The sequence below is a fragment of the Lutra lutra genome, chromosome 5 (assembly GCF_902655055.1).
Source record: "Lutra lutra chromosome 5, mLutLut1.2, whole genome shotgun sequence".
Taxonomy (NCBI): domain Eukaryota; kingdom Metazoa; phylum Chordata; class Mammalia; order Carnivora; family Mustelidae; genus Lutra; species Lutra lutra.
In genome coordinates this window covers 143,327,243-143,337,395 of record NC_062282.1, presented here as the reverse complement: position 1 = coordinate 143,337,395, position 10,153 = coordinate 143,327,243, and the positions used below count along the sequence as shown (strand labels likewise).

General features: G+C 39.5%; 1 non-coding gene across 1 annotated transcript; it reads left to right on the top strand.

Moving 5' to 3' along the window:
• Positions 1–9,028: 9,028 nt before the first annotated feature.
• LOC125101477 (small nucleolar RNA U13) lies at positions 9,029–9,133 on the top strand. The gene has a single exon (XR_007127874.1). It is a non-coding gene; the product is annotated as a small nucleolar RNA U13 (small nucleolar RNA).
• The last annotated feature ends 1,020 nt before the right edge of the window (positions 9,134–10,153 follow it).

The following is a 10,153-nucleotide window of genomic DNA, read 5'->3' as shown; positions in this document are numbered from 1 at the left end:
TGTGTGTGTTGAGTTTGAGGAGTTCTTTATAGATCCTGGATTGAGTTTTCTGATTTTAAGTGTCATCACCTCTGCTTGGAGACTAGGCATATAAGTTAAAGGCCAAAAGGAAGCACTTTTTAAATTTCCTCCCCCCCACACATGCATATTCATACCAAGAAAATTAACGTGGAAAAGAGTCATGTGTAGAACGAACGGTGTTTAATGTTTATCAAGGGATGCGTTGGCATCAACACCTATTGTGAGGGGAAGTGAGCTAGATTGGGAAGAAGGAGAAGTTGAAGTGCCATGTAAACCAACAACAGTCTTTGCTGACACCTCAGGGTGCTTGAGATGGAGCTCAATAAGCCATTATAGATGTTCCTCATTGCAACCAAATGGCCAGGCCTTTATATCCCTCTCTGTTGGTCTCTCTGCTGTGCTGACTTAGAAAGAGCGTGATCTTGGGTGAGTTTGCTCTTTGCAACCAAGGCAGCCCCAAACAATGCTGACAACTAAAGGGTTTCTGCTGACAAGACTCCCAGTAAGACAGACAAGTCCTTCTTGGAAGATAGATGGTACCCATCCTGTGCTTTCCAAATCAGTGCTGTGGTTTATTACACCACCCAATGAAGATGAATAGGCTTCAGGATCTTTATTTTTTCAAAAGAAGAGCTTAAATCAAATTTTTTGAAACTAGAATATCTTTTATTATTGTAGATGCACAATATTTAATTTGGGCTTCCTTAGACCTTTAGGCATTCTTGTATGCAGGATTGGTATCTTCCTGTCATCTAGTGATTTTGTTTTCCCATTTCTTAGAGGACATCCTTTTACTTCTCTAGTTCTCCTATATTTTCTCCATAGTCTTTATAAAATCAGCCCCCTCTCAAGTAAATAACAAAAAATAAATTCAGAAGAGAGCAATAATACAGGGTTGGATTAATGTAAAGAGAAGAGTGACATTATGGACATTGGAAACCATTTGCCAATTCCTTGGCCATTGATGGCATTTGTATCTGGTTCACATTTGAAGCAAAGCCATATTGTTGAGTTTTCTCAGCTTTCCCTGCCATCATCCCCACCGCCCCCCTCCATGATTTTCTATAGATGAGAAGCAAATACCTAGGAAGACCCTAGGCATTACGTTCTGTGTGCGCCTTGCGGAAATTGGAAAACAGAGCTCCAGGCGAAACTCCCAGGCTATGCTTTATTGGTGGTACAATTCCAGGCAGCAAGAGTGAGGTAGGAAGGCCCATAGAGCTGGGAAACAGTACAAGTTACTGAGGATAGCTTCACAAGAAGATACAACCAATTTCTTGGTTACTCTGGGTATTGCTGGAGAAGCTGTCAGAGGGGAGTAAGGACAAGGAATTTATCTTCTTGACACTTCTGCTCTCCTGTTTCTTACTCTTCAAAGGATGTCCCAGGGGCATGAATTTCTCCATAATTTCAGACTACTTAATGTATTCCCACCCAGCAGTCACTGAAATAGCCAGTTCCCTCTTCGTACACCATGACGCCCCCTCTGGCTCTGGCATATGTGAATAGGAGCAAATTCTTCATAGTTCCCCTGACATTGTAGTAGAAGCTGTGCACCATCTTGGCCTTCATTTCTGGGAGGGCCAAGGCATCCGTAGTTGTCAGGAAACAAGGCTAGCCTCACTACTTGGGGTGCACGTCCTGGCAAACCACACTGGTCTGGATGGAGCTGGTTGAGGGATCCTCCCAGCTGATCTAGACTCCAAGGAGCCCGGAACAGCAGCTCAGGTGAGCCTGACTCTGGTTACACAAGCAGGCCTGGGTGTACACAGCCAGATACATCTGGGAATGGACACAAATGGGGCTCACTGTAAACTACTGGATAAAATTCCAAATGGTATTGTATCCACATAAATAAAAACAGCAGTCTTTATGGGTCCTCTATTAACTCATAATAAGAATATAGAGAAAGGCAGTTATCATGTGGTTTCACTCATATGTAGAACATAAGGAATAGCACGGAGGACGATAGGGGAAGGGAGAGAAATCTGAAGGGGGAGAAATCAGAGAGGGAGATGAACCATGAGAGACTGTGGACCGCAGGAAACAATCGGAGGGTTTCAGAGGGGAGGACGATGGGGGAAAGGAGTAACAGGGTGATGGGTATAAAAGAGGGCACATGTGATATGCACGGGATGTTATACTTAAATAATAAATCACTGAACACTTCATCAAAAATGAAGTATGTACTATTCAGTGGCTAACTGAACAAAATAAACAAATAGAGAGTAGGAAATCACTCTAGAATCATGAAGGCAAGTTTCCGCATCATTATTATGAAAGGAGCTGCCAAGTAACTTACTCAAAGTGACAGAGAACCTTTGAGATCAAAGAGTAGAACTCAGGTCTATAGATTCATAAGCCAAGGATTTTGTTCACTGTATTCTACTGTCCCTCCTTGCATATCATGAAATCTTTAAATAAGTGGATCTTTGTGAAAATGATAGCCATCTGGGGTGCCTGGGTGGCTCAGTGGGTGAAAGCCTCTGCCTTCGGCTCAGGTCATGGTCTCAGGGTCCTGGGATCGAGTCCCACATCAGGCTCTCTCTGCACAAAGGGGAGCCTGCTTCCCCATCTCTCTCTGCCTGCCTCTCTGCCTACTTGTGATCTCTCTCTCTCTCTGTCAAATAAATAAATAAAATCTTTAAAAAAAAAAAAGATAGCCATCTAATCAACCCATTAGTAAAAGTCATATGCAAGGCAATAAGCATAGACAGTGTTCAGTTATTAATGTTTTGATAGGATCTGCTGACGTCACAAAGTGAAATCCGGCCAGTTGTTTTGGAGTAGCAACGTGGGTATCCCCCATATTACTACCAGCAGTGACCTTACCGGTAATCCACGTCCTGAAATTCCTAATATGGAGTTGATGGACTTCTTCCTAAAGAGACCCACTGATAGGATGCATAGAACTTTGTGCTTGTGTGTGTTTTCATGGGAAGAAGTTTTATAAGTTTGTGAGTTCCTTAAAAAAAAAAAAAAAGGCAGTTAGAACTTAAAAGACTGAAGAGTTGGGGGTGGAAGAAGAGGAGGAGGAGAAAAAGAAAAAAAAAATCCTTCTTGGCCTGCCCGGTTTTGCCCAGGACGAAAGAGAGGATTAGAGAGTTGCCAGCATTCCAGGTTCATAACATGTATAAGTGGCAGGATTGGGATTAAAATCCAGTCCCAACTGCATGCCAGGTCCCATGCAGTTTCCCACTAATGGAAACTTTCCCTAGGCGATTTTGGACCATTGACATTTTTTTTTTCTCCCATATGATCCAAGAGTTAGAAAACAATAGGAAAGGAATTTTTATTCTTTTTTTTTTTTTTTTTTTTTTTTTTTAAAGAGAGCTTCTAGGTCAAATGTCTGTATTTTTGGAAGAGAAGAAAGTGAAAGCCCAAGAGCCTTTCTCGAGATGGCAGTCAGGTAATGACCCTTCTGATTCGGACTCTGACCTGACTCCTCCCACTCCTTTGACTGTGTGTTATTACTGTATCAGAAAACCTGAAGGCTGAGCAGAAATGGAAATCATATATATCACATATATTTTCTCAGTTGCACATCTACAAAAACATTTATAAACTCATTCTATGCTGAAATCTCATTTTCTTGAGAAAGATAACGTGAGAATAATAATTTTTGTCCGTTTTTTAAAAATTTACTTATTTACTTTAGAGAGACAGAGAGAGCAGGGGGAGGGGTAGAGGGAAAGGGAAAGAGAGAGCATCAAGCAGACTCCCTGCTGCTGATCACGGAGCCTGATGTGGGGCTTGATCCCACAAACCTGTGATCATGACCGGAGGTGAAACCAAGAATCCTATACCAAACCTACTGCACAACCCCCAGGCCCCAATAACTGTCCATACTTGAAATTGATGTTTTTAACTGGAAAGTTGTAGATAGCTATCATGAGTCCTGAAATCATGCCCTGCTTGTGTCAAACACACTGTGAGAAATAAGCTGTTATTTCTAGCCTAAGTATGAATAACAGCTTAAATGGTAGAAATTACTAGCAAACTTGTTAATTAATTTTTACTATATATATGTAGTAAAATTTGTAAGTAGTTTTTTACCTTTTAATACAGATTTGTTGTTGTGTTGTTGTTTGTCTCAATAACAATTCTGGTTTCAAAGAGCGTTTCAGCAATCTTTCTAAAGGTACAAACCTAGTCCTTCCAGGATTGGTGACTTGGTGCGGAATGCTTGTGGACTGGTAAGGTTTTTGAGTTTTTCTAAGTTCTTGGCTTATGTTTTCTTTCAGCATAAAGCCATCCTCTATTCATTACCTGCTGTGTTCCTTTTATTCATTTTCTCTTTTCACTGCAGTAAATTTGTCTAAACACTGTGTTTTTTTAATTCTTTTTCTTGTATGATTTGATAACTTGGCAACTCTTTCGAGACCCTTTATTTGCCCTGAAACATCACAGTGAGTGCTACGTGATTTCTTCCTCATCTAAAATCTGTCTTCTGAGATTCATCCTGAGGACAGACTTTCTGCAGCGTGTGCATGGGGGAGGGGGGGTGAAGGACGCTACAAAACTAGAGGGTTCCTTGGCATTCAAACTTTGTTAACGATCCTGAACCTTTCTTCCTTCCCCTTGTCTGAGGCATCCCTGTTCAGCATCAGAATGGTCCCCTACCTCAGATAATTCTTCTAACTCCATTTGGAGAAGCTGAGCCATGGTCTATGACCAGTTCAAATGCTCTCTCGTCTTTGCAGTCATTCCCACTTCCTCATAATAGAAGAAAGAAATACAGGATTTTATTTTTTTTAAGCATTTGTATTGAAAATCTGATTGTGGGACGGGGTGGTGGGGGCAGCTAGGGGGCTCGGTTTGGGGGAAATTGCCACCAAGGGGCTCAGTTGAGCAATGGCTTCCTCCCATTCAATCTCAGATTCTTCTCATCTCCTTCATCTTTCATCTTCTGTGTGGTTAAATGGCACTGTGTTCTTGGAGATAATAAGCTCCAAACGTTTCTGAAAGTGTTTTGCTTTCCCTTGATAGTTTTGATGCCCCTAGGGAATCATCACAATGGTGATGTCCAGGGGTTTTCAGTGTCCTTTAGAGCGACTCAGAAGAAGGTGGGTGGGGGCTTCTACTTTTGTGCAAGGGTCCACTTCCTCTTCCAGAATCCCCAGCTCATGCTGCTCTTTCTGTTATTCTCCTGAGAGGAATTATATTATACTTTTTAGAATCTTGTTGTCTGATCTAATCCCATCCCTCTTCCCAAGGAAAAATGAGCAGGGTTTGGAGCTGCTTGGACCGTCCCAAGCTAAGGCATATTAATATTTTGAAACTTCCCTTAAGTTATTTTCCTACCCTTCATTCATTTTCCTTGATTGTTTCCAGTACATTTTTGTTGTGATTTGTTTTAACTATTTTTTTGCCTTTTTTTTTTTTTTTTTTGGAAGAGAAGTTTGGTTTGCTGTCTTGATATTTGTTTACTCTCTTAAAATTAAATTCTGGGAAAGATAACTTTTTAAAAAATGACAAATATGAAAATCTTCACAGAAGCCTGTTTTAAGCATGGTTAATGAACTGAAGAGCATAAAAGAGGGAAGGGGATATTAATATTATCTCACTGTTTCCTTCCTGTTCATTCAGGCCCTTATATCTTTGTATGTGTTTCTTAACCTTAAATAGGAATAGTGAGAGAAAACAAGTTGACCGGTCTCAAGAAATGTCCTTCACTGTGTAACCTTGACCTGATGTGCAGGAAAGCAAAAGCAAGCCTGCTATGCACCTGTTTGAGAAGTCCCATCAGCTGAAAGTTCTGTTTTTCCCTTTCACTGTATCTTCTGCCTAGTCATTATGTGCTCTATCAAGGTTATCAGAATGCCCTTGAATCTCAGTGTTCTCATTATTCCTAGAGACAAAGGGACCAGACAGTGTGACTGATATTCTGAATCAGAATTGCTTCCTCCTTTGCTCCATCCCAGCACACGGCACAGGCGCCCATACCCATGTGGTCATCACAGACTACGGGTTTCCCCCAGATGTGATGTTGGAAATACGATGTTCACAGGTGTTCTTGGTGGCTTGGCTTGCCTCACTGAGATCATTTGTAAGTCCCTGTTAAGATCACCATCTGGAAAATATAATGGCTACTCTCAAAGAATTTGATAGGTTTCACTGAAGGTAACAGCTTCGGTTACTAATGAGTAGGTAGGTAACGGCCTATTGGGGAAATCAATCAGGGCTGCTGGGCTGGCCATGCTGCCAAGACTCCCCGCTGTTCCTCATGGCTACAGGGTTCCATTGACTTCATAGGAGCCTCAGAGAATAGCCAGGACAGAATGCAGTCTTTTTATTCAGCAGTGGAAGTTACACTGACTTCATCAAAGTCAAGATGTCAGGCAGATAATTGAATTAAATTGCCACAGCAGCATCTCAATGTCAGGACTGTTTGGTGTATATTCAGGGAGGAAACACTTAACAAGGCCACACACATACACACAAACACATACAACAGTGTACATATATGGGAGTATGTATGCATATGTAAAAGAGCATCTATGTATATGTATATATGTGTGTATGTGTTTGGAAAATTGTCTCCAGTCAACAACAGAAAGAATCCAATTCATAATTATGAAGCGTACAGTTCTTATTCTGAGAAGGTAGTCCTTATCAAAATGTATGCTGTATTTGATAAATGAGTGATAGTAGAATATAAAAAGATCTAGAAATCATTGGCACAAAGGAAAAAAAAAAAAAAGAAAAATAATTTACATTAAAGAACTGGACCAGAATCACTGTTTAATAAATAGTAACTATTGCCATCCTAACAATTCCAAAGCCTTGTCTTTATTAACTATTTTCTTTATAGAATACTAACTTCCAAAAAGTACTTTGAGGCAATATTTAATGGAAAATATTTTTTAAGACTGTGTAACTATTTAATAAATGCTAGGAAAGGGAAGGAGAGACTTATATTATAAGCCACGAAGAATAAGTTAAGCTAGAAAATCCTAAACTAAGGAAATCTACAGCTGTTGAACACAAAGTTTACCTCTAAGTTTCCTAGAAATCAAAGAAAGAAGAAAAACACAATGAGATGTAGCTATAATAAATAAATAACCAAGAATCATACTAGTTTCCCAGAACAAAATAGTGTTTCCCTCTCTGCGCTGTCCATCAGAAATTTATCCTGTCTTTATGTAAGTAGTATGACCTACTTGTAGTTTATTAAGAGCTTTTCCACTTTAAAACCTATAATTATTTATATAAAACTTTCACTCTCAGAAGTGTTCTTATTTGGAAATTGTATTGTGTGTTCATTTTCTACACATCAAAACACACGACTGATGCAGGTTTTATGAGACCAGAAACATACATTATCTTAGAGACTCCCATTTAAGAAACAGGAAGGACAATTACAAATACAATATTAGAAAGAAGACATAATATTTCTTTAGAGTGAAGTAAATCACAAAAGATTAATACTTTTAAAAGTTGAGAAACTATTAATGGGCTGCCGTAACTCAATAATTTTTTTTTCTGCATTTGTTGGCTGGATACTCTAGGAATAAACACTTCTTTTGAGGCAACAATTTTATTATAGAGGAAGTAGTATGGTTGATTAAAATTTATTATTACTGAGAGTTTCTGGAAGTTTGAGCTTTGTAAGTCATTTCTAACATTACATAACTTTTTACAATTGTTTCCACATTTGGGGAAATCTTTCCATTTCTTCTATGTATGAACTCTAAGATTTTCAGAGAATTTGTATTTCAAGTTTTCTTGGGAGAACTAATTTTAAATCATCCTTTAACTGACAACATACATTGGCCAGTATGCCTTGATATTTTTGTTATAGTGGCATATGAGTTTTATTATTTTTGATAATGTCAGTAAATTTGTTAAAAGAGCAGAAATTTTAATTTATTCCCAATATACTTACATGATGTGTGCCTCTTCCTTTACTGGATTATTGAAAAGAATCAAGGAAAGCTCTCTTTTCCTCTTCAGGATTTACTGCTTTGAGTACGATCTGCCTGCTGTCTTCTCTGGAAGTTCTAGACTTTAGCAACAGAAAGGGTGTCAGATATACAAAGATAAAATCTGAAACATTTGGATGTATAAGATATGCAGTTCCTCACACAGACTTGCTGTATATAGGAATGCTATAGGTGTGTGTCCTACTAAGATAGGAATCCTGATAAATCTGTTTCTCCCCCATTTCCATAAAAAGAAGAAAAAAGAAAGTATGGTGGTTCTTAAAATTGCTGTTACTGCATTGTTCAGTCTGTCGTTGACAGGCAGAAAGTTCGGTGTTCGCTTAGCACTGATGAGAGCAGAATCCTATGAACGCTTTTACCTTTATAATAATCGGAAGTATTTTTGAAAAAGTAGCTACGCCCCTATACACTCCCAACCTTGTTGCCTCCCCATGACTCTTGTTCTTCCCTTGCTAGTCATGCTATGACCTCAGGCTCTGCAGCTTTGTAGCAGGACACTGGGGGAGTTGGCACAGTCCGTGCCTAGATGAGTAAGAATAGCCTAATTTTCCACTCAAGTTACTGCCATCATGTTACGTAAGTCCAAAATAAATGTATGGCCAGCATGAACTCCTTTGAGATACCTCACATTCTTGGAGCCATAGGAATAACCATCAGAAAACAGGAGGGGAAACGTTTCACAGGAGAAAGCCGATGGCCCCAGACAGTGTTCCTAACAGGGTTTTGAGTAAAATATTTTATATTTGCAAATTTTGCCAAAGTTGTTGACTTTCTGAAGCAAGTATTCGTTCCCCTCCCAGGGCCTTGGAAGGTACACATGCAAGTGAGGGGCCCTGTAGGTTGAACTTTGGCCAGTTCATGGTCAGTCTGCCTCTTCCCATGTACTACACAGGGACACCCCATGTTGCAGACCTTGGTCAAGATCTAAGGCCCAATCAAGCCGTAGGAAAGAGTTGGGTAAAACCAGCTCTACAAAGGCTTGGAATACATACAGTTTTCTAGTGATCATGCAGGTATCAAATTTAGAAAATCTGAAGGACTAAATATCTAGCATATCATTGATCATTTTGTAGTTCATGAGTGTGACGATTAGGTGTTCACAGCCATTGGGTGACTTGTGTCTTCCTGAAACCTTGTTATGACTTTGGTACGTGACTTGTCTGATGTGGAAAAAAAAAAAGTGTAGCATATCCACTTTGATATCAATACTCTAAGCTGAATGTTTTCTTCTGAGATAATTCAAGTGAAAATAGCCAGGGAAGAGATTGTCTATTGCCAGTCCCAATTGCTATCTCTATGTATAGACTGTAACAAGTGCAATACACAGACTAACTTCGTAAATATCAAAGCCTGTAGGGGTGGACCTGCTGTTTTCCAATGTGGTCTCCAGAATACCGACTTTTCTAGATAGATGTTACTAAGATTAATTTACTTATCTATTAAAATAATTGTCTTCTAAAGATGGATTTGGAAATTCTTAAAATCCCTAATCATTCCCATTTTAATGATTTTTTTTCTCAAAATTGCTGAGGAAAAGAAACAAAATAAAGGCTTTTCCATAAATTCTTTATATCTTAACTCAGAAATCAAAATAAAGGAGTTGAGAGGAGGCAAGACATGGCTTCAGTAATCTCTTCTTTCTTTGGGATGAAGTCCTCCATGGATGAGAAGGCAGGTGAGGCCAAAAGGTTCTTTGGGACCTATGGGCAGAGAGTGGGACTGCCCCTTGAGGAATTCCAGGCAAAGCAGTCCTTCTGCTAAACTCTCTTTGAGAAGGGTGTAGAGGGGTGAGTCTCCTTCTGTTTTACCCATGAAGCTTCGGGTGTTACCAGGCCTGATTGTCAGAGTGTGGATGAGTAAATCTCAGGTTTCATTTTCTCCTGTCTTTCTAAATAACCCTTGGTTCATTTTCTGTTTATTCTCTGTATTCTGATCAGTAATATGTTGCACAAAATTGTCCTTAGCTTTTCTGGCATCCGTCATTACTACCATTTTAAGGCAGTGAATATATTTGTAGGATATTGAAATCACTATAGAAACGTAAAGATGGGTGGAATTTCAGATGGACACCCTAATGCTTCTGCAAGGCTTGGCTTTAAACAGAACAGATTTTTCTCTTTTTCATTCTCGAAGCTTCCCTCTCCTCTTGAGTTGTTTTTCTGTAGAATCCTTTGTTCCGGGAACTC